The sequence below is a fragment of the Taudactylus pleione genome, unplaced genomic scaffold (genome assembly GCF_031769625.1).
Source record: "Taudactylus pleione unplaced genomic scaffold, aTauple2 ptg000609l, whole genome shotgun sequence".
Lineage (NCBI taxonomy): Eukaryota > Metazoa > Chordata > Amphibia > Anura > Myobatrachidae > Taudactylus > Taudactylus pleione.
Window position 1 is genome coordinate 924,667 of NW_028285011.1, and position 21,213 is coordinate 945,879.

The following is a 21,213-nucleotide window of genomic DNA, read 5'->3' on the forward strand; positions in this document are numbered from 1 at the left end:
TATGCGGTCACATAACTCACACACAACTAGCTACGGCCCTGCTGCGGGGTGAGGTAAGAGATGAGGATAGGGGAGATCACAGCTCTGACCGGAAAGTTAGTCATATGTCTGCCAGACCCATAAACCACACTGGACTTGCTGCTGCTGTTAGAAACCAAGTAATTACTCACTGGGCCACTAAGGACAATATTTTGATATTCTATTATGTCAACATTTCATCACTGGTCTACAGGATGGCTGCTAACATCAACATTATAACCATGTCAACATATCATACCACACCCAAATGTAGGATTATTAATATAATGGGAACTAATATACTGTATTGTAGATTTTATGTAGTAATGAGACTCATTTTGATGGGACTAGTTTGGAGTATAGGAACATATTAAATGGGCAGATATTATATTACATTAATATTAGCAGCAATAGAAAATTTGTTAGCAAGAGGTATTAGAGGTTCCCAAATGCGTTACCCAAGGCACCCCAACAGTTTCAGTTTTAAAGATATCCATAGTTGAGCATAAGTGGTTAAATCAAATGACTGAGGTACTAATTAAGTCACCTGTGGTCAAACATGGATAGCCTTAAAAGCTGGACTGTTATGGTGCCTTGAGGACAGAGTTTGGGAACCTCTGTATTATTCTATTATTTTCCTCATCTTATATGACCAATACTGGAGAAATCTGTAGATTGCAATCTACTGTATATAAGCTAAATCTATATATTAGGTTATATCATTTACAACCCTGCTACCACTTATAGTCCTAGTGCAGAGGCGTCTCATGTTATAGGAATTAAAACACAATACAAACTTTTTAACCATTTTCTGAGTTTATTATCCAGTAGGTTGAATTGAATGGGATTCAAATGCCGGCAGCTATTTAGCCACCGGTTCAAACCCTGACAGCAGCTGGCTGACAGGATGAAAATCCAGACAGAGGCAGGTAAGTATGCTAATCTCCCCTGTACCCCCACCCTTTAACCCTAACCCTCCCTTAGTGGTGCCTAACCCTAACCTCCCCCCTAGTGCCTAACCCTAACCCCCCCCTGGGGATGCCTAACCCTAACCCCCCTTACCACTCCCTAAGCCTAACCATCCAGGGGGGTGCCTAACCCTACCCTCTCCCTGGGGCTGCCTAACCCTCCCCCCTAGGGGTGCCTAACCCTAATGCTAACCCTACTAACTGCCCTAAACCTATCCCTCGCGGCTAACAGGATGGGCGCCCCGGACTAACCTAGTTCAGGCACGCGTCAGGATTATGATAGGCTTCGGTATTTTGATGCCTATCATAAATCCCTAGCTGGCATTCTGCCCTTGGTATTGTGACCGGCGGCCGCACAACATACCTACATCCCAAATTGAATGTATACTCTGGCTTCACTAAATGGAGTACAAATCTTTATTCTTTTGTCTAGTAGAAACCTAAATATGTTGACCATAGACAAGGTCAATAAATGTTTTATTCAAACTGTTACAAAACTGCACATTTGTTTTAAGAATATAAAATTTATGACCTGTAGATTTACTCCCAAACCCGGATATTTGGAATGTACATTTAAGAATTCCTGCAAACATTGCTCCATAATTGTTTGCTGTGTGAAAGTATTTTCTGTTGTACTGCATATTTTATGAAAATGTTTTGCAGGCTCTACATGTGATGTGTTTAATTTAGTTTGGTCTTTTGTTGAAAAAGCTTCACCTAGTAAAATCCTTGTACTGTTCAGCATTACCATTTTAAGATTATGTTGTATTGTATTATTACATGGTTTATTTCCTGGAGAAAAACTATAAATGGATATACATGCTGATCTCCGTTGTTACAGAACCTGTTACATGTATTTGACCACTTTTAGAAAAATGGACAAGGAGTTGCTTATGGTTTAGTAGTTACAAGAAAAAGCTTTGAAAAATGTAAGTTTTTGCTGCAAAAAAACAAAGTATTTACCACTGAACAAGTATACAGATGGGTGTAGCTATGGGGTTTTGAAGCTTAGGGGACCCTGAACCCAGATAATGTTGGTCTGGTCTGCCATGTTCCTGGAATTGCCCGCTAAGCAATGGGGCTGGCAGGTTGCCCAGCCTGAAAAGAAGAACTTATCAGCACTCATATAGATGGTGGTCTCTCAGTAAAACTCCATGCTGATATGATCCAGCTCCCATGGTCTGTTTCACCCTCACAGGCACAACTGAGGTAATATTTTTAATACAAAATTTTGCAATACATTTAAATTGCTTCTTTCCTCTGCCACACCAAACCCACCAGCTAATATCAGTGCACAAGATCTTGCTTCCTATTATAGATTGATCGGATCCAAAATTAATATGAATGCTCTTCCTTAGCCAGTAGCCTGCTCAATCCCTTTCATGAACTCTCTAGCACCTTCTCTTCATTTAGGGGTCTATTTACTAAGCCATGGACGGAGATAAAATCCCAATCAATCGGCTCCTAACTGACATGTTGCAGGATGTGTTTGAAAATGACAGATTGGTTGGGACTTTCTCCGTTCACGTTATCTCCAAGGCTTAGTAAATAGACCCCTTAGTAACACAAATGAAGATTAAGTATCTACATTCTTCATCTTCCTACTCTCTCTTCTGTTGATCATATATCCTCACAAATCAGTAGAGCTCTGTCTCCTGTGCTCATCCCAACTTTAACAAAAATCTTTAATCTCTCTCTTACTCTCTCTCTCTTTTTGTCTGCTTGGATCCACTTCATTCAGGCTTTTGTTCCCAACACTCCACTGAGACAGCACTGACTAAGGTATTGAATGTCCTGATCACTGCTAAGTCTAAAGTCCATTACTCACTCACTTTATTAATCTTCTAGATCTCTTTGCTGAATTTTACCACTCTCTTCTCATACAAACGCTACAATCCCTAGGTTTGGGGGACACAGCCCTATCCTGTTTCTCATCCTACAGTACTTACCTAATCGCTCTTTCAGTGTTTCTTTCTCTGAACCCACCTTCTCTTCACTACTACGATCAGTTGAACTATCGCAAGGCTCAGTCTTAAATCCTCTGTTTTTTTCAATCTATACCACATCTGTTGGCAAATTTATCAGCTCCTTCAAATTTCAGTATCATCTGTATGGGGATGATACTAAAATCTATGTATTCTTCCCAGATTTTTCACCATCTGTATTGGTCTGCATTACTGAATGTCTGTACCATTTCATCTTGGATGTCATCTTGCCACCTCAAACTTAACATTTCCAAAACAGACTTAATATTTCCACCAGCAAATATATTTCTATCACTGTTGACTGTTGATATTGTAAGTCGACAATCAACCAGCCCCACAAGCTCACTGCCTAGGTGTCATCTTTTGAATCTGAACTATCCTTCGTTCTCCACATTCAGTTTGTCTTCAAATCATGTTACATACATCTAAAAATCATATCCAGAATACGACCATATCTGACGCAAGACACTGCAAAAACTCTAATTCATGCACTCATTATCTCCCGCATTGACTATTACAGTAGTCTCTTTACTGGTCTTACCCAAAACAGACTCTCGCCACTACAATCCATTTTGAATGCAGCTGCAAGGCTGAACTTCCTTGCAAAATGTTTGTCTGCTGCTTCACTATGTCAGTCTTTCCATTGCTTACCTGCTTCTACCGTATTAAATATAAAATACTTACACATAAGGCTATTAACCAAACTGCACCAACATACATCTCTTCACTGATCTAAAAATAGTTCCCAACCTTTCTGCTCTGCACAACATCTATGGATCTCAACCACATGCATTACTTGCTCCCATTCCCATTTGTGTTCCCTAAAAATTAATTTCTACAGACAAGCTTATCAAATTCGAGGACCACGCACACAATCTTTATAAGCTATCCTACCCAATTACATCCCCACTATACATCCACACATAACTTTACATAAGAGAAGAGATTGTCTAGAGTAGCAGGTAATTTGCGGATGTACCTAGACAGGATGAGTAGCATTGCTATGGAATTGAATACTTAACAGTGTCATTTTGAATGCTGTTCTGCATTTTTTTTCTATCCTGTGCAAAATAAGCAGACAATATATAGTCCATCAAAGTGGAATAGAACCTGAAAAGTGGATGGAAAGGTGTACAAGTAGTGCCATATTTCTAACTGGTTGACGTGTGTTAAATTGTAATAAACCACAGAGTGGTACAGTAGTCTAGCTGGTATGATTAAAACATGCTCAGGTATTTGTGTATAAGGTAGTGGTTCCCAAACTTTTTTGAACCAAGGCATCCTAGAGTATCTGCATTATTTTCACGGCACCCCAAAGCCAAAAGTTTAATATTGAAAAATTCAGAAAAAATGTAGTAATGTAGTAAAGTAAATTGTGATCATCTATCATCCTTAGGTTCAGTTATGTAGTGGTGGACAGGTTTGTGCTTCTGTCCACATATGCTGCCACAGAAAACCTAAAATCAGCTCAAACCATAGTTCTAAACTAATTCTTAAGTGTTGAAGTCATGACCGTTTAGCTGATACATTAAATAAGTTTGACAAATTTTACATGGTACAGTAAAATCTATAAATGTAATTTATTCACAGCCCATTAATTATGATTCTTGTATGAGTGAATTTATTTAGAAAAAGGTAGCCATACAAATATAGGAGTACAACATCAGGACAAGGACACTGGGCCTGATTCAGAGCCGCTCGTAAGCGGCCGCTCGTTCGCTCCAAGCGATGTTCGCACAACTGCGCATGCATATGGGTCGTAATGCGCATGCGCCAACCAGTCATTGCAGTCGGAAATCGAGTGCTCGCAAAATAGCGAGTGCCTGCTAATTTGAGTGACAGGATGAGGCATTTGTGGGTGGTAACAGTGAAAGGTGCTTGAAAACGGGGAGTGGAGATCCGAATGCAGGCGTGCCAAACGGTCAAAACGGGCGTTTTAAGGGTGTGCATAATTAACAAAGCAGCGTCATCGACCACGTCACTTGGTTGTTTCTTAGCCTGAACTGTTCGCATGATTGCGGTAGGAAAATCCAACCACAAGCACTGTGAGCAGTTCAGACGCCTTTCGATGTACTCAATTATTCTAATAAATAGCGGAGATGATGTAGGATGTGAGCGGCCAGGGGGTGTCTTTACAAAATAGCGAGCGCATGTTTCGTTCGCTCGCTCAGACATAGAGGCGTCAACAGACCGCAAAGAGCGAGTGCTCAATTTAAATAGCCGGCCCCTTTTTCTGAATGAGCGAGCGCAAATAGCGTCGTGCTCTAAATCAGGCCCACTGTTAATATCTGAACTTTGCCCAAAGGAAAGGTTCATAGGGTTAGAGCCAATCACTGGTAGTTTTTGTTGTGTATTTATTGTATAAGGTATATTTTACTTTTTCTATGCCAGCATTTCAATATTTTGGGGGTAATTAACTGTGTTTTTCACTTATTATTCCCAGGCAGCACTGGGCGTGTACAGGCAGTGCACTAGCAAATGGTCAGGAAAGTATTTAAATGACATCTTTTAATAAATATGGCTGATGATGATGATGCTTCTGCAAATATATCAGCATATCATAGCCAGGTGGTGGTGGTAGTAGTAGTATAATCACTTCTGGTATGCTTCCACTGTTTTCTGTTCTTAAGTTTTAGAATGTTTTTTCTCAAACCTCTGAAGTAATGCTGCACTGATGTTGGTAAAGCTAGTGTACTGTATGTTGCAAATATAGTGTGCAGTAGTTTGGTCTACTAAAAGTCAAAGAACAACCACTGACTTCCTATGGGTATGGTATATTTTGTTGACATTGGGCATGTCCTGTATCTAATTTGCAAAGACAATTTGGCTCCACCCCTATCCAGGATTCCTAAGAAGAATCCTTATAAGATAGGGCTGTAGGAGTGTATCTTCATCACAGAAGGGGCCCAAGTAGTTTCAAACAGCAATTGACACTGAAACAAGCATTTGCAAAAGGAACCAAGTATGTCAACCACCATCCTTTAGCATAGCGGATCACTGAAGCCACGATAGCTGCCTTAGCATTTGATCTGCATCCAATATCTGCCATCAATGTATCTGGTTTTAGACAATTAGTTGAGGTCATGCATCCTTGCTACCATATTGCATCTAAATTCCATTTTTCCAGGAGTTATTTGCCTAGAAAATGCCATTGTACCGATTATCCACTTAAGTGCAGATATGTGGACAAGTGGTACTGGTCACACTAAAGATTACATGACTGTCATAACCCACTGGGTGGGTGTATAGCCTTCAGCAGCAGCAGTATCCAACACACAACCCCAGCTTATTCACAGGCAAACTGACTTCATTAAGAGGCATACCAGTTTGTCTGTTGGAAAAACTCATGGATGTGATAGCAAAATGGCTTACCCCACTAAGGCTCTCCTCAGGATTTGTTATTTCTTATAACGCAAGTAACAGTCCAACCATTGGGAGTGGATTAATTTCAACATGTACCATATTTTGTGCACACAAACTTGGTGGTTCAGAATTTCTTAAAAAATGACAGGACTAAGCAGGACATGCTGGCTGTGGAAAGTGGAAGGGGGTTTGAACTACAAGACTCAGCATGGTAGCACCACTTGTTATGTTTAAAATTAGGGTGTACAGTCCAAGCCCCCTCCGCCTTTCCAATATATTTCTGTATTTCGTACACTTGAAGGATGAGACTCCTTCTGCTTGGTATTTTCACCCCACCCATCTGCCCTTAGGTGCTTTTTATCATCTGCACAGGTTCCTACATTACTGTGTACATATTAGAATGGGCACTATTAAAGGTAAGTCCTGGATAAATTGACATAATGTGTTAGCGACCCATCTTATGGGGTTCACCTTGACATGGTTGATGGGCACACAATTAAGAAGATCACTTATACTCCATTTTAATTGTAGAGTTTATCAGGATTATTTTGACTATCACTGTTCTTTGTACTTAGAGTGTGCACCTGTATTCTTTGTCCAATGCTGGCTGTGGCAAGTAAAATTTCTGGGAATTTTCTGCATTTAGCAACAGCATGCAGAAGATCGCAGAAACTGCAAGAAGTAATAACCAGTTGGAATTCCACCCTTTTATATGTTTCAGCAACTTGAGGAACAGCAACAAGCCATCCAAACATACTGTACACATCAAGCCATAAGAGAGGGGAGGGGATGTTAAATTAGTCCAACACATTAGAGAATACTCTTAGTTTTATGAAAGCTACTGAAACTATTTGAATTGTAACTAATGAAGCAAGTTCAGACACTGTCAGCCTGAGTCAGGTCATTCCCCTAATTAAACTACTGGAAATGCAGATAGAGAAGTTTGGAGGAGATGAAATAAAGTGATTCTGCTAAGTATGCTGGACTTGTAGGTTAAGTTCTATATTCTTATTGCAAGGACCAAAGGGTTTGCGACATCTTACAATTGGATCACTACATTTGGCAACTATACTTGATCTTAAGTTTAAGTACTATGGGCCTGATTCAGACTAGGGAATAAAGAGAGATATCTCTCTCAACTGATCATCTCGGTGAAACCATGCTGCACTGCAGGTGGGGCAAATTTAAAATGTGCAGAGAGATTTAGATTTGGGAGGAGTGTTTCCAAACTGACATCTAAAATGTAGAGTAATAATAAAGCTGTACAGCAATTGTGGGCTACATGCAAAAGCAGCCAGTATTTACCCCACATGTAAAAAAATTTATGTATTTACACCCCTTGCATTGCAATATGGTTTGTTCAGGTTCACAGTTGAGAGAGATATCTCACTCTATTCCCAAGTCTGAATCAGGCCCTATGTCTTTCCAACTGTCAAAGATCTTAAGCGATACAAATAGCTCCTTGCAAGCAAGTTGTCAACTCAAGTGGTACATGGCATGATGACGTCTCCTGCTTCAGTTTCTCCTGCAAATGATGCTATCAGGAAAAAACTGACTTTTCCCAAGAGATCCACTGGTGATAATGATGAGTTAACAACCCACCAGAGTGAAACATCAAGACATCTGGTCAGGCTTAAAAGAATTGCCCACAATTATTGACACCTCTATAGTTACTCATTTTGTTACAGTAAGCATCAACAGAATGGTGGAGGATTACTTTAATAATAATAATGTACAATTTAGCATGTCACACAGTCCCTTTTCAATACTGGCAGGCAAAAAACCCTTGTACAAACTAGCTTTGGTTTTCTTAAACTGCCCGCCAACCAATGTTTACTCTCATAGAGTGTTTAATACACCCAGGAACTTTGTGAGCAATCGGTATAGGAGGATACTTCCAAAAAATGTGGAAAAACTGATGTTCAATAAAATGAACTACAAATTCTATGAGGAAGACCTTTACCACCAATTACAATAAACAGAGACTTCTGTAACTGTGGATTCTAGTAGGGGTAAGGGAAATTGAGTGATGGCAATATTAACAATTTTGAGGGTGATAATAATAATGACATCTTCTAACTGTGACTATGATTATCAACACGGTTGGCTGCCTTAAGCCCATTGGTAGCTTTGTTTAACCATGAAGATGTTTTCTTTTGTGGGGGCCTAAGCAAACCAAGCATTTTAGCGACAGACTGCCACTTTTGTGGCTGAAGTGATTGGTTTGTTAAACTGACTTTTTTAATATACAACATAAGAGTGGGTGCGAAGCCCAAGTACAATTCCATTATGCACCGCTTTTCATTATGGGCTTTGCCAAGATTGTGTTTGACAGCAGCGTATATTACTGTACTTTACTGTGGATACTTATGATCTTCTGTATCTTGCAAGACCATCCATTACCTGCTTCTCACCCTGTTGTATAGGCCTAATTTCCAGCAGGTTCTCCACAGATACTATAGAGCAATATTATCCTCCTTATCCTTTATTGTGTGTGTTTGATAGGCAGCATATTTTATTGTACTTTACTAGGGCATTGATGTTCTTCTGTATCTTGCAAGACCATCCATCACCAGCTTCTCATTATTAAATCATATAATCTTCATAAAATAGTCATATCATATAATCATATAAGCATCATATAATTATCCACTTCAACTAGGTTGTGGCTGCCTTTAATTGTCTGTATTGATCTGAGGCCTGTGATTTCATATTTGGAATGGATTGTTTCCTTTCCATTTTCAAAATCTCATTGGGATATTGGAAGCTTGCTTTGTAACTACTTTCATGTCTCTGAGTTACTTTTCTCTACAGTTAATAATCAATCAATCAATCAATGCTTTTCCTGGCCTTCACTACATAAATACTCCACCTCCATTTACTGTACCTGTGCTGGCCTGGGGCCTCTGATCTAGTTCTTGATCAATGAAAGCATTCTATAGAATCGCATAGTTTATTAAACTACCATCTTATATGCCACTACTGTGTCACTGTTTCATAGATGTCCCATATCATTTTAAGCTGCCATATGTTTGTGCCTCTGCTCTGTTGCTTACTGTACTTTAGAAAGCCATCTCACTGCAGCCTTTGGACAATATCGGTGAAACCATATTGTGAGCTGGTCAAAATTGACTGGAAATTAATGTTGATATTAAAAATATGGTAGGAACCAAAACAGGCCCAAATTATGATTTTAGCTTTAGGCTACTTAAAAAGAAAAATGGCTATCTGCTTTAATTGGCCTATCAAATTGTGCTGATCTTGCCTTGGTTAGCCACTTTTCAGCCCCAGTCCTTGATTTTGTATTAAATCCTGCCTGTTTGTTTCCAACACAGCATGACAAGTAATTCTACTTCCAGCAGTGCAAATATGGAAAATTTGACCAAAATAAAACAGGATATAGGCATCTAGTTATACCCACTTACAGACCCAGCAGAACAATGTCCAATTCTAATTCACATTTTGAAAATAAGTCTGAGGAAAATGGGCAGTACACACAATCAAATGCTTTTTAGAGTTTTCCACTATTCAGACTCATTTTGGGTCCACGTGGAGCACCATGGGACAAATGCAAAGCTACTAAATTATTTTGCTCAGCCCAGATATTGCATTTGTGTAGCCACTAAGCAACATCAGTCATTATCATGCATGCTAATAAATCTGGTTACATTGTGTATGTGTCTGTGTATAGGTCTGTGTACTCTTTCTCCCTCATTTTTTTCAGTTGTGATTATATGGGTACATGTCCTATAACACAAATAAAGAGAATTTTTTTAAGCAAAATGTAAAAAATAGAAAATAAAATCAATTAGCCTTGCAGACATTTAATGCGTTAATGCATGACAAGACTTCATTTGATCACAATGTATTTTAAATTAATGACAATCCATTCAAATCTTGTTCAACATAAGATTTAAATATGAATCATAATATTATGGGTTTTTCATTGCTATCGTTTGCTATTTTGAAGCTACCTTAGGAAACTCTGGTTACCAGAACACCACACCCTGAGCCCTAGAGATGGCCGAGATTCATACAAAAGTGTGTGCAGAGTTGGAGCTACAGCATCTAGTTTCTAGTGCAATTGATACTACTGTCCTTATTTAGAAAAACATCAATTATTCTATTTTTAAACTGTCCTTGAACAATTCATTGCATATGAATGTTTTAAATAACACTAAAAGTACAAAAGCAGTTTGGCATTTAATTGTTCTATAAGCCCAAATATTCACATCAGGGCAGTGCAGTCAGTATGCCAAACCATCAACTCCAATTCCTCTTTTTTACTACTGTCTTCATAAATGGGAAATCTATTTTAATATATATTAGTAAAAACAAATGTTGCAGCTATTTTTTGCCTGTTTTAAACAAAACTTAATTTTTTCAGAACAGACCACAGACTATGCTGTAACCATACTTTTTGGACTTTTTACTACTACCGTTTAGCATTTCTTTTCTGCAAGTCAATAATCAGGCTTGTGTTCTGAGGTGCATGAGACTGATCTGGAGGAGTGCCTAGAAAATGGGGAATAATGAATTGTAGACACTTGTATTTATAATTTTATATTCCCTCCCTGTCTCTCTCGACCCATTTTTCTCTCCCTCTCTTTTCTCCTCCCTTTTTTCTCTTTTTCCCTCCTGTTTCTCTCTATGACCCTCATTTAGAGGCGGTCGCAAGAAGCGATCGGTCTCTCTGAATCAGGGCGTTCGCTTCATTTTTGAAGTGCGGCCTCCTGGTCATTAGTTAAGCTGTGGGTTACCACCCACAGCTTAACAACTGACCAGGTTGATCACCATCGCGACCTTCGGGGCTTACGACCAGACCCTAAGGTTGGGTCTGGGCACTCGTAAGCCCCAGGGAGCTTTCTGCTCTGATGGAGCAGGAAGCTCCCCACTGACATCACTGATGATGTCAGTGCGGCCACCCACAAAATGGTAGGCATTCGTTAAGGATTGCCTCCATTTTGGAAACTACCCCCCCGGCCCGCCTACCAAACGGGGCGAGCTGTCGATCAACATCGACAGCCGCCCCTTTGGTAACGAGCTCCGGAGCAAGAGAGTTTGTCTGTCGCTAGCCAAGTTAGCCCATGGTGGTGTCATGCCACTTACCAGTTGCTGTGGCTCACCGTTTCACTCTGTCCCCCGCTGTTTGGTAGCCATTGGAGAGGGATGTGGTGGGCATATGCTTAAAATGTGTCTCCGCACCTACTGTGCATGTTGAACAGAAAATTATTTCCAGTGCCACTTCTATGCAGTGTCCAACAGGGTTCTTTACTATCTCCAATTATTTTTTCAGTATACATGCTACCACTGGGTGAAATATTCAGACATCATGGCCTGGTCTACCTTTGCTATGCAGATGATACACAACTGCACATGTCCTTTGCTCCATCTACTGAGAACCAAATAACCCTAAATGGCTGTCTAGGTGAGCCCAGGAGTGGATGAATTCCAGTTGGTTGCGACTGAACTCTGATAAAACAGAGGTCCTTATGATAGGTCACAGGACAAGGCTACATCATAGACAACCAACAGGACTTACGTTTGAGGATTCAGAACCACAAAACACTCAAAATGTGTGGAATCTTGGTGTTGTCCTAGATAGTGAATTGACACTTAAACATCAGGTATTGGCCACAATCAAATCCTTATTATTTCATCTGAGGAACATAGCCAGAACCAAGCACTTAATTCCCTCAGAAGATCTGTCTAAAGTCATACATGCATTTATATCATCATGCCTAGACTACTGCAATGCCCTCTACCTTGGTCTCCTAGCAAAAGAATTGCACCACTTGCAGATGGTACAAGATGCAGCTGTCAGGCTAGTAACCAACTAGCCCTGTTCCATCCACATAACACCTGTTCAATACTCACTTCACTGGCTGCCTGACAGATGGCGAATTGTTTTCAAGATTGGCTTACTGACTTTGAAAGCGCTACATGACCAGGGCCCAAGGCCCAAGTAGCAGCTTCTGATCCCTTACTGTCCCATTTGATTATGGTGATCCATTGACTAAGGACTATTAACAGTACCTAGAATCTTCTGGAATACAGCTTTGTGGCTCTGACTATACGGAACTCTCTTCCCCACACAGTTTGAGAGGCATCCACTCTAGAATCCTTCAAATATAGTCTCAAGACTCACCTATTCATCCAAGCATTTCACTAATGTCCCTTGTTAAGCTTGTTTAGTATTTTGTGCTGTAAAGGCAAATGTAAAGCACTTTGAGTAATTTAGGAGAAAAGTGCTATATAAATATTTATATAGAATTATACTGACTTCACCCAAAATTGGGTTCTCCCCCCTGCTGCTCTTTTAATTGCTCCTCAAATTGCCTGCACATGCCACATGTCTTTTCTCTCCCCCTTTCTTCTGTCAGCGGAGTCTGTTTATTCATGAAGTCTTCATATCTTCAACGGTCCACCTCTGCTCCTGTGTATAGTGAGAGAGCAGAAGTACTGTCTATCCACTTGCAATGTCCCCATGCCAGAGCAATGCCCCCTTCTGGGACCGAGCACAGGGCACATGCCCTGGTTGTGCTGCTCTAATTGGGCCACTGCCTGTAATAAGTGAGATAAATGGCAGACAGGAAGGCAGGTGACTAGTATCAAGGTTAAATTTATTTTTTTAAAGAGTTCCAACACACTGTATGTGTTGTGTAAAGAGAAATAGAAAAACAATCAAAGTAAACATGGAAGGATGTATTTTAAATGTAGAAGGCTCAAATTGTATGCACATATATACAGTATAGTAGACTATATACAAATGTCATTTCAATATGTCACTACTGGCACACACAATGTGGGTGATGAGATCTGACCCCTCAAACAGCCTTAACCTAAAGTATGTTAGTATGACTTAAAAAAATGATAGGACAATTATTTCATGCACTTCGGAACTGGGTATATGTGGTTTGTGACTTTTTTGTGTCCCAGAGACTCCTGAATTTTGGGTTTTGGTAGATTAGACTAGCCAACCGGATTCTGCCTATTTTTGGGGGAATGATTAAATGCTTTCCATTGTTTGAATCCATGCAGCCCTACTGCACAAAACCACAAAGAGAGTGGGTGACTAATCACGTTCCATGTCCCGCACTTTACTATTATTTTTTATTTTGCACCGGGGAATGAGTGAATTTCTGACAGGTGCATATGAATCGGTTTAATGACCATACTGTACTTTGCCCATGCTTACATGCCCACTACAAATCCCGTCCCGATGTAGTGGTATATAAAAACAAAATTTGTCTGCATCAGTTTGGTAATGGATGAGTTAGAAGTTTTGGGCACATGCACAGTTGGAAAAAAGAAAAAGGTGCAAAATGCATTCTCATTCAACTGTATGTGTAAAATTCCCTAACATTCATTTAGAACAGTAGTTTGAAAGAGGAAGCTCTCAACAATTCTGAATTTGTTGAGAGAAAATCCCCTGATCTCCAGCATGTGTAATCCCCAGTGATTCTAGTATAGACAAACAGAAAATACAGTTGAACTTTAGCAACTCTATTGTTGAACTGTGTATCCATAGATGTACTGCATCATTTTAAATGGCCACATAAGGCAATATTCTTGGGTAGCCACTTAATACAGCCTTGCTGGTCATATGAGCTTTCCACAGAGTAGATTTATTTAGCCACTTGTCATAGAAAATCCTGCAGGTATTTTAAACCTAACAGCCAATGATGGCTACTGGTGTCTGGCACAACTTGTACAATCACTATTTAATGTAAACTCTGACACCAGACAACAGTGTATGGTAGAAAAAAAGGACATTTATTGATCGCAAACATTAAAACTGTGATGGCAAGAGTCAAGCCAGCTGCAGGTAATGTGACTATCAATGCACTGTTCACATGCATTGGGCCCAACTCAAAGACCACCAAGAACCAATGCAACTATCACATGCACTTTTGGGGGAAAATAGGATTAAACCAGTCGAGCAGTTGTCTGTTCAAGTTCAAATAATAGGGATTCAGCCCCTGTTCATGTTATGCAAAATGGTGCCACACCTGGAGTGATCTCATGTACCCTATTAGGTTGGCATTAGCCAAATTCTTACTAAGGAGGAAATACCCAACTACTGCATTTATATGCCACTGCTCAGCTGCTCTTTCCCACCAATGAACAATCAACTGCCACCCCAAAAACAGTAACCATAAAGGGAAGGAGGGTGGGAAGATCAGAAACGGAGAGGCCTATTCACACTGCAAGGCTGGTTATTAATAATTTTCTTTCCCTAAATCACTTAAATATATTGGTAAAACCAAACATTTATTGAAAATAAGGATACAAGAACAAGTTCGGAGTATAAAGAATAGATTAGAAAAACACATAGTGTCCCGAGACACTTCAATTTGTTTCATAATTCAACTGTAGAAGGCCTTAGATTTAAGGTAATCGAGCATGTAATGTTAGGTGAACGAGGTGGGGACTATGAAAATAAATTGTCCAGACGTGAAATGTTTTGGATCTATGAGTTAAAAACCCTGGCCCCTAATGGTCTTAACGATAACTATGAAATTGCCCCATTTTTATGATCCTATGTTGCCTATGATTTTTTAATGATTTTTTAATGAATTTTCTATTGAATTTTTTATTGTTTTTTATAATACATTGATTTTTATAATATATAGATTTATTGTTTTATTAATTTTATTCATATAATCCTCTCATATATGCTATTGTATTTATAGAAGTTTTTATAATCAAATATTTTTAAAGTATGCCGTAGCACTTTATTTCTGATGATTACTATGTATAAGGGACATTAGAAATGTACATCAGTCAATAAGATTGTGATACTACAAAAAAATGGCCACTGGGACTCTCGCAGGATCTTGGGCCGGGACACCGGTGGTGAACAGAACTGGCGGCAGTGTGACCGCCTATTCTAGTTCAGGTTTGCATGGGTGAACAGGTGCAATACACGTGACAAGGGTCCTGGTGATGACGCGGATGTTAACCGCACATATTGAATGGTCTCTCCGGATTTAAGGAAGTGATGTCACTTCCGGTCTACTTCCGGTAGATGGAACGCAAACCACGATTACCCAGATACACCTGGTTACTAATTATGTTAATTGATAAGGGTATTTATAGGTGCATGAGCATACTAGAATGTTATTCCTCCTAATAAGTCCAAGGGTTAAGACATAAGGACGAAATGCTTTGAGGTACAATATATCAACCTGGAAACGGTATACTTCAGATAAGCTGTTTGTTGGAATTTTTATGTACGGTCTACTTTTTGTTTGTAAATAAACCTGTGTGTGTAGTATTACACTATGTTATTTTACTTTTCCGCCATGCTTGCCTTGAGTTCTATTGGAAAGTGATTACTGGTACAGTGCCAAAAGGAGAAGGATTTGTTATCCAAGGTTTTCATATGTGAATTATCAAGTGGTGTAATCCACCATACAAAGTACACCTCCAATACACAGAGGGTGTTAAGTCCTGGTGAAGGGATTCCCCCTTTTTTCTATAAATATTGCGCTAGGAGGTGCTCTTTGCCACTTATATATATATATATATATATATATATATATATTCAAGTGTGTGGTATATATGCGGTGTGTGTACACACACACATTAAGCTGGCACTCCACAGATAAAGGGTTAATACTTGCCCAGGTGCCATTCAGAGCAACAGTACTCCTGTGTGTAATGAGTTATAGGCAGCTCTCCAAGGTCTTGTAATGTTCAAGAATAGACAACACAAATTGTATCAGAATTCATAATTTTAGGTCTTCATAGCTTTATCAAAATGGTGAGAACACTAATGTTTTTAATAAAGGTCACAAGACTGAAAAGTTTAATTCTCACAAAGCTTGTCGTCTATTCTTGAACATTACAAGACCTTTGAGTGCTGCCTATATTCCATTACTCATTGTAATGGGATATTGCAATGTGCACTAGGATAAAGGCAAAACCAGGATATAGGTAATGGAATAAAGGCAAGACTATAACATTGAATTCCCACAAAGCTTGTCATCTATTCTTGAACATTACAAGACCTTGGAGTGCCGTATACACACATATATATATATATATGCAACAAAGGTGGCACTCAGCAGGCTGATGTTTAGCAAAAATAAAAGTCCTTTATTCCAATGACGTTTCAGGGTTAATCCCCCGTCTTCTGATCGCTCCACTCGCCGGAGAAATCACAACACAGTCGTGATCACGTCACCAGACAGCGCCATCCCGGGGAGTAACCAATAATGGATGTGGATAAGTTGCTATGACAACATGTCTGCAACTGCAACAAAGAATATCATAATAATAACCTGACTATAATAAATCATGGCGGATATAACATTGCATACAATGAAAAGAAGAACAAAACCTATATTAAAAGAAACATACATTAAAATAAATAATGTATGCTAAATACCTGTCCTGACCAGCTATACCATATGATAATGGATAACAAAAAGCCAACTAGAATGTGTGGCATTGGTAGATCTGATACAATATAGCATACCTCATAAGAACCATGGTAGTCCCAAGGACTCATTTAAGCCCTTGGGTGCCATGGTATTTAAGGTATGGATCCATTTGCTCTCTTTTTGGAGGAGAAATTTGTTACGATTACCCCCTCTCATAGAACAGGGAATATGGTCAATAATAATTGACCATATACTGGCAATGCTATGCTTAGCTACAAGGCAGTGGCAAGCCACAGGTTGGTCGCTATGGCCTATTGCCAATGCTGAATGGATGGCACTACGATGAAGCACCATATGTTCACGGAATTGTCTTTGTGTTTTCCCAACATAAGACAATCCACATGAGCAAGTTAACATATACACAACATGGGTAGTAGTACAAGTAACCGCATGCTGAATGAAAAACTTCTTGCCTGTATGTGGGTGGCAGAAATACTTCCCAACTGTGAGAGAACAGCAAGTGACACATCCCAAACACCTTTGACATCCCGTTTTTTGGCTAAGAAAATGAGAAGGACTTACTGATCCCATTCCAATAAGGTCTACTTTAACAACCTGATCATGTATATTTTTCCCCCTAGAAAAACTGGGCATTAATTTCTTGTTGTAGAGGGAAGGTAGATCTGGGTCACAGTTCACTATAGGCCACCACTGCTTAGCTTTTTTGGTGGTAAATGTACTATTAACATTATATCTATTGACCCATGGGATACGGTCAGGGGGCAAGAGGGCTTTAGTCTAACTCTTAGATTCTAAGGTTTTTTCACGTGGGATGCTCATAACTTTCTTTTTTAGTATGGTTAATTGGTTAATTCTGTTTTATTATAGCCTCGAACCACAAACTTGTTAATCATGTCATCAAGAGCTTTCTCTACTTTATTGGGGTCAGAGGTAATGCACCTTACATGCAACAATTGCGAGTATGGCAAGCCTCTGCGCAAAGGTAATGGATGGAAACTATCATTTCTAAGAATGGTATTCCTAACAGTACTTTTGACAAATATTGAAGTGGAAATGAGGTGATTGGAGAGTAATATATATGTTAACATCTAGATTTTGTATACATTCTCCACTGATGTTAAAGGTCAATTTAACTACTCCATCTGATTGATTAAACTTCTGTAACATAGTCGTCAACGTGCTCTCAGGGCCTGACCAAAAAATAAGGAGACCATCAATATATCTCCTATATAAGATTATATCTTTCAAAAGAATCCCTTCATTATACAGCAATATTTGTTCCACACTGTGCATAAAAGAGTTAGCATAGGCCGGGGCCACAGCTGACCCAATGGCACATCCTGAGCACTGGATATAATATTTACCATCATATAAAAGTAGTTTCTGGTAAGGACTAGTGACAGCAATTGAATGAAAAAATCAATGGGAGGCCCCTTGTAGTGAGGGTTACCTGTAATCAAAGATCTGACCGCCTCTACACCCTGATCATGGGGAATGACGGTATAGAGACTGGTCACATCAGCACTACACAATGAAGTAACATCTGGTAAAGGCCCTAATTGATCCAAAATAACCAGCAATGCTGTTGTGTCCTTTAGATATGATGGAATGTGCTGAACACAGGGGTTCAATATGGCATCTAAATATACTGACACCGGATGGTACAAGGATCCTCAAGATGAGATTATGGGGTGCCCAGGGGGATCCACTAATGATTTATGGATCTTTAGAACCATGTAAAATAATGGAACAGTGGGATATTCCACTGATAGTGCATAGCCCAGTTCCTTGGAGATGATGTTGTCATAGACATCACTACTAATGGCATTATCCAATTCTTATTTAAACCTGTTAGTAGGGTCACCATTAGGTAGTTGATAGGTAATAGAATCTGCTAGATGTCATTGGGATTCCTGATGATAGATCCTGTATAACTGTGGCCCCTCGCTTGTCAGCACTGCTGATGACTATGTCAGTACATTTAGATAATGATTTAAGGGCTGCCATCTCATTTTTGGATAAATTGAGGTGATGAAATGATTTAGAAGAAGGCTTTTGTCTTGCTTTATCTAGCATTCTGGTAAAGGATTTAATGGAGGCATTGTGAGTGGTGGGGTCAAATTTAGATCTGGGTCTAATGGACTTTAGTTGAAGAGGGACATCATCCACTGTTAAAGTGGATTGAACCACAGGAGATAAGTGAAAGTGTTCTTTAATACGTAATGTTCTATTTAACTTATAAGTCTCTACCTTCCATTAAAAGGGATCCATATTCACCGTTGGCATAAATGACAGTTCTTTTGAGAGGACTTGCGTCTCAAATTGGGTAAGAGGTTTAGAGGATAAGTTTAACACTAGTTCTCCTGTTGGCATCGTGGTCTTCTTGTATAGTCTCGCGTTTTGCTGCGCCCTCCTTGTCCGCCTGTGGGTGTGTGGTAAAATGTAGACCAGGTTTGTAACCCCAAAGGGCCCATCTGAGCAGCTGAATTTGACAGCAAAGGTTCTGAATCACTCATCGAGGTGCTAGACCCCTTCTGGTTTCTATATACTGACCTCTGTTTACGTTTTTTAAAAAACTGTTGTCTATCACCTCTAGGATTTGTATTGATCCAATTATATACTCTACGTTGCTCGTAGTCCAATTGGACTTTCCGTAGTTTGTCTTTTTTAAAGATGATCAATTCACATTTATACTGTAGTTAACCATCTGAGTGTTCAATTTTTCAATGCACGAGTTACTGGTGTCCAATTCCTGAGTAGGCTTATGTATTTTTTCATAATCTGATATTTTGTCCTTTAAAATGTTCAGTTATCTGGTAGATTCTTCAATGACTAAGAGTAGTAGATCAATGGAACATTTATTGAAGATTCCAATCCATTTTTTGCCAAATATTAAATTATATCGGCCAATAGTCGGCATGTTTTTGACTCGGAATCCTCGTGGAATCTGTTTATTTTTATAATAGTCAGACTTATTCCATGGTACAAGAAGTCGCATTCCTTCTGTTTCAATTTAAGCCATTGCTTGAAGATTGTATCATTAGATAATACCGTGGCATCATCTTCCAATCCTTGTTTATAAAGGATGGCTGATGCCTCAATTTCAGAATAACTGAACGATTCCCCTGTATCCACGGATGCCAGGTCAAGACCCACTTCACTCTCAACGTTAGGTACAGACATATTGGTCTTAATAATTGTCTATGAGGTGCTCCACTCAAGGTGATCTGGATATAGGTTGGTCAGGTAAAGAAACAAAAAATCAACAATAAAATGTAAAAAAATTAAGAAATCAAAAATAAAGAATAAAAAATGGAGAACAATAAAAAACAGCAATCCACTGAGATAAAAAAACTAATAGCAAAAGGGATCCTCCTATAGACACAAGTAGGAAAGCACGGCACTCCAATGTAAATACAATATTGCTGCGGTGCTCTCCCAGGGTGATGACAACTATGAATAATCATAATATTAGGACATTCTTAAGACTTAATCAAGATACAGTGATAAAAGATCCCGGTGGCATTATACCCCCACCGATCCACAGTGTCAATAAGTCTCCCATTGTAGCACTAACCCCCCAATGCCTTGTGTTACAATGTATTTATAATACCCTCCAACCTCAGGGCCAATACATGCATATGTCTGGCAGGGCCAGCTCCAGGGGTCGGAGCACCCTGTGCCGGCCCTCTTCTCTGTGCCCTATCTTTGCACACGGCTTTGCCACACGCGACCAAAATGGGGGCATGGACTAATTACCATAGGCCACACCCCCTACATGACTTCATTAGGAGGCATGTCCAAATGGCATGCCTCCAAATACCGTCAGGCTGGGGGGAGCCTCACTGGCTGGGCTTCCCCCAGCCCCTCTCCCGTCACTGAATGGATGCCGAGCGCATGCACGCAGCATCCATTCAGAGCCTCCAGGGTCCAGCAACCTCCCGATTTGACCACCCGCGGGCCACTTTGGGATGTTGGGGAGGGGTGTGCCCTCTATGAGTGGCGTCCCTGTGTGACCACACAGGTCAAACACCCCTAGTGCCGGCCCTGATGTCTGGTTATTTGATATGGTGCCAGCTTCAGGAGGTGTAGCACCCTGTTCCATTATTTTCCGGTGCTTTAACCCCCTAGAGGGCGCTATGCTGCACGTCTGAATAGGAGAGTGACCTAATGTCAATAGACCACACCCCCCTAGAAGAGGCCTTTTGGGGACATGCCCATATAGCACGCCTCCCATTTTACGTCAGCAGCTGGGCTTCCCCACACTGAATGAACGGCGAGTGACACTTCAGCATGCAGGTGGAACAGCGGGACGGTGCCTGAAAAATGGATCTGTCACGTTGAAATCGGGATGGGCGGGAGAACTGAGCCTGTATGGGGTAGTGCCACTGTTTGACTGCACTGGTCGAACATCCCAAAAGCCGGCCCTGTCAAATGCCATATCCTCTATTAAGCCTAAATCTGCAA

At 40.0% G+C, this 21,213-nt stretch overlaps 1 protein-coding gene across 2 annotated transcripts in view; it reads left to right on the forward strand.

Annotated features, from left to right (window-relative positions):
• OCA2 (OCA2 melanosomal transmembrane protein) overlaps positions 1 to 21,213 on the forward strand; it is a 296,067-nt gene that overhangs the window by 71,509 nt on the left and 203,345 nt on the right. The window lies entirely within an intron of this gene.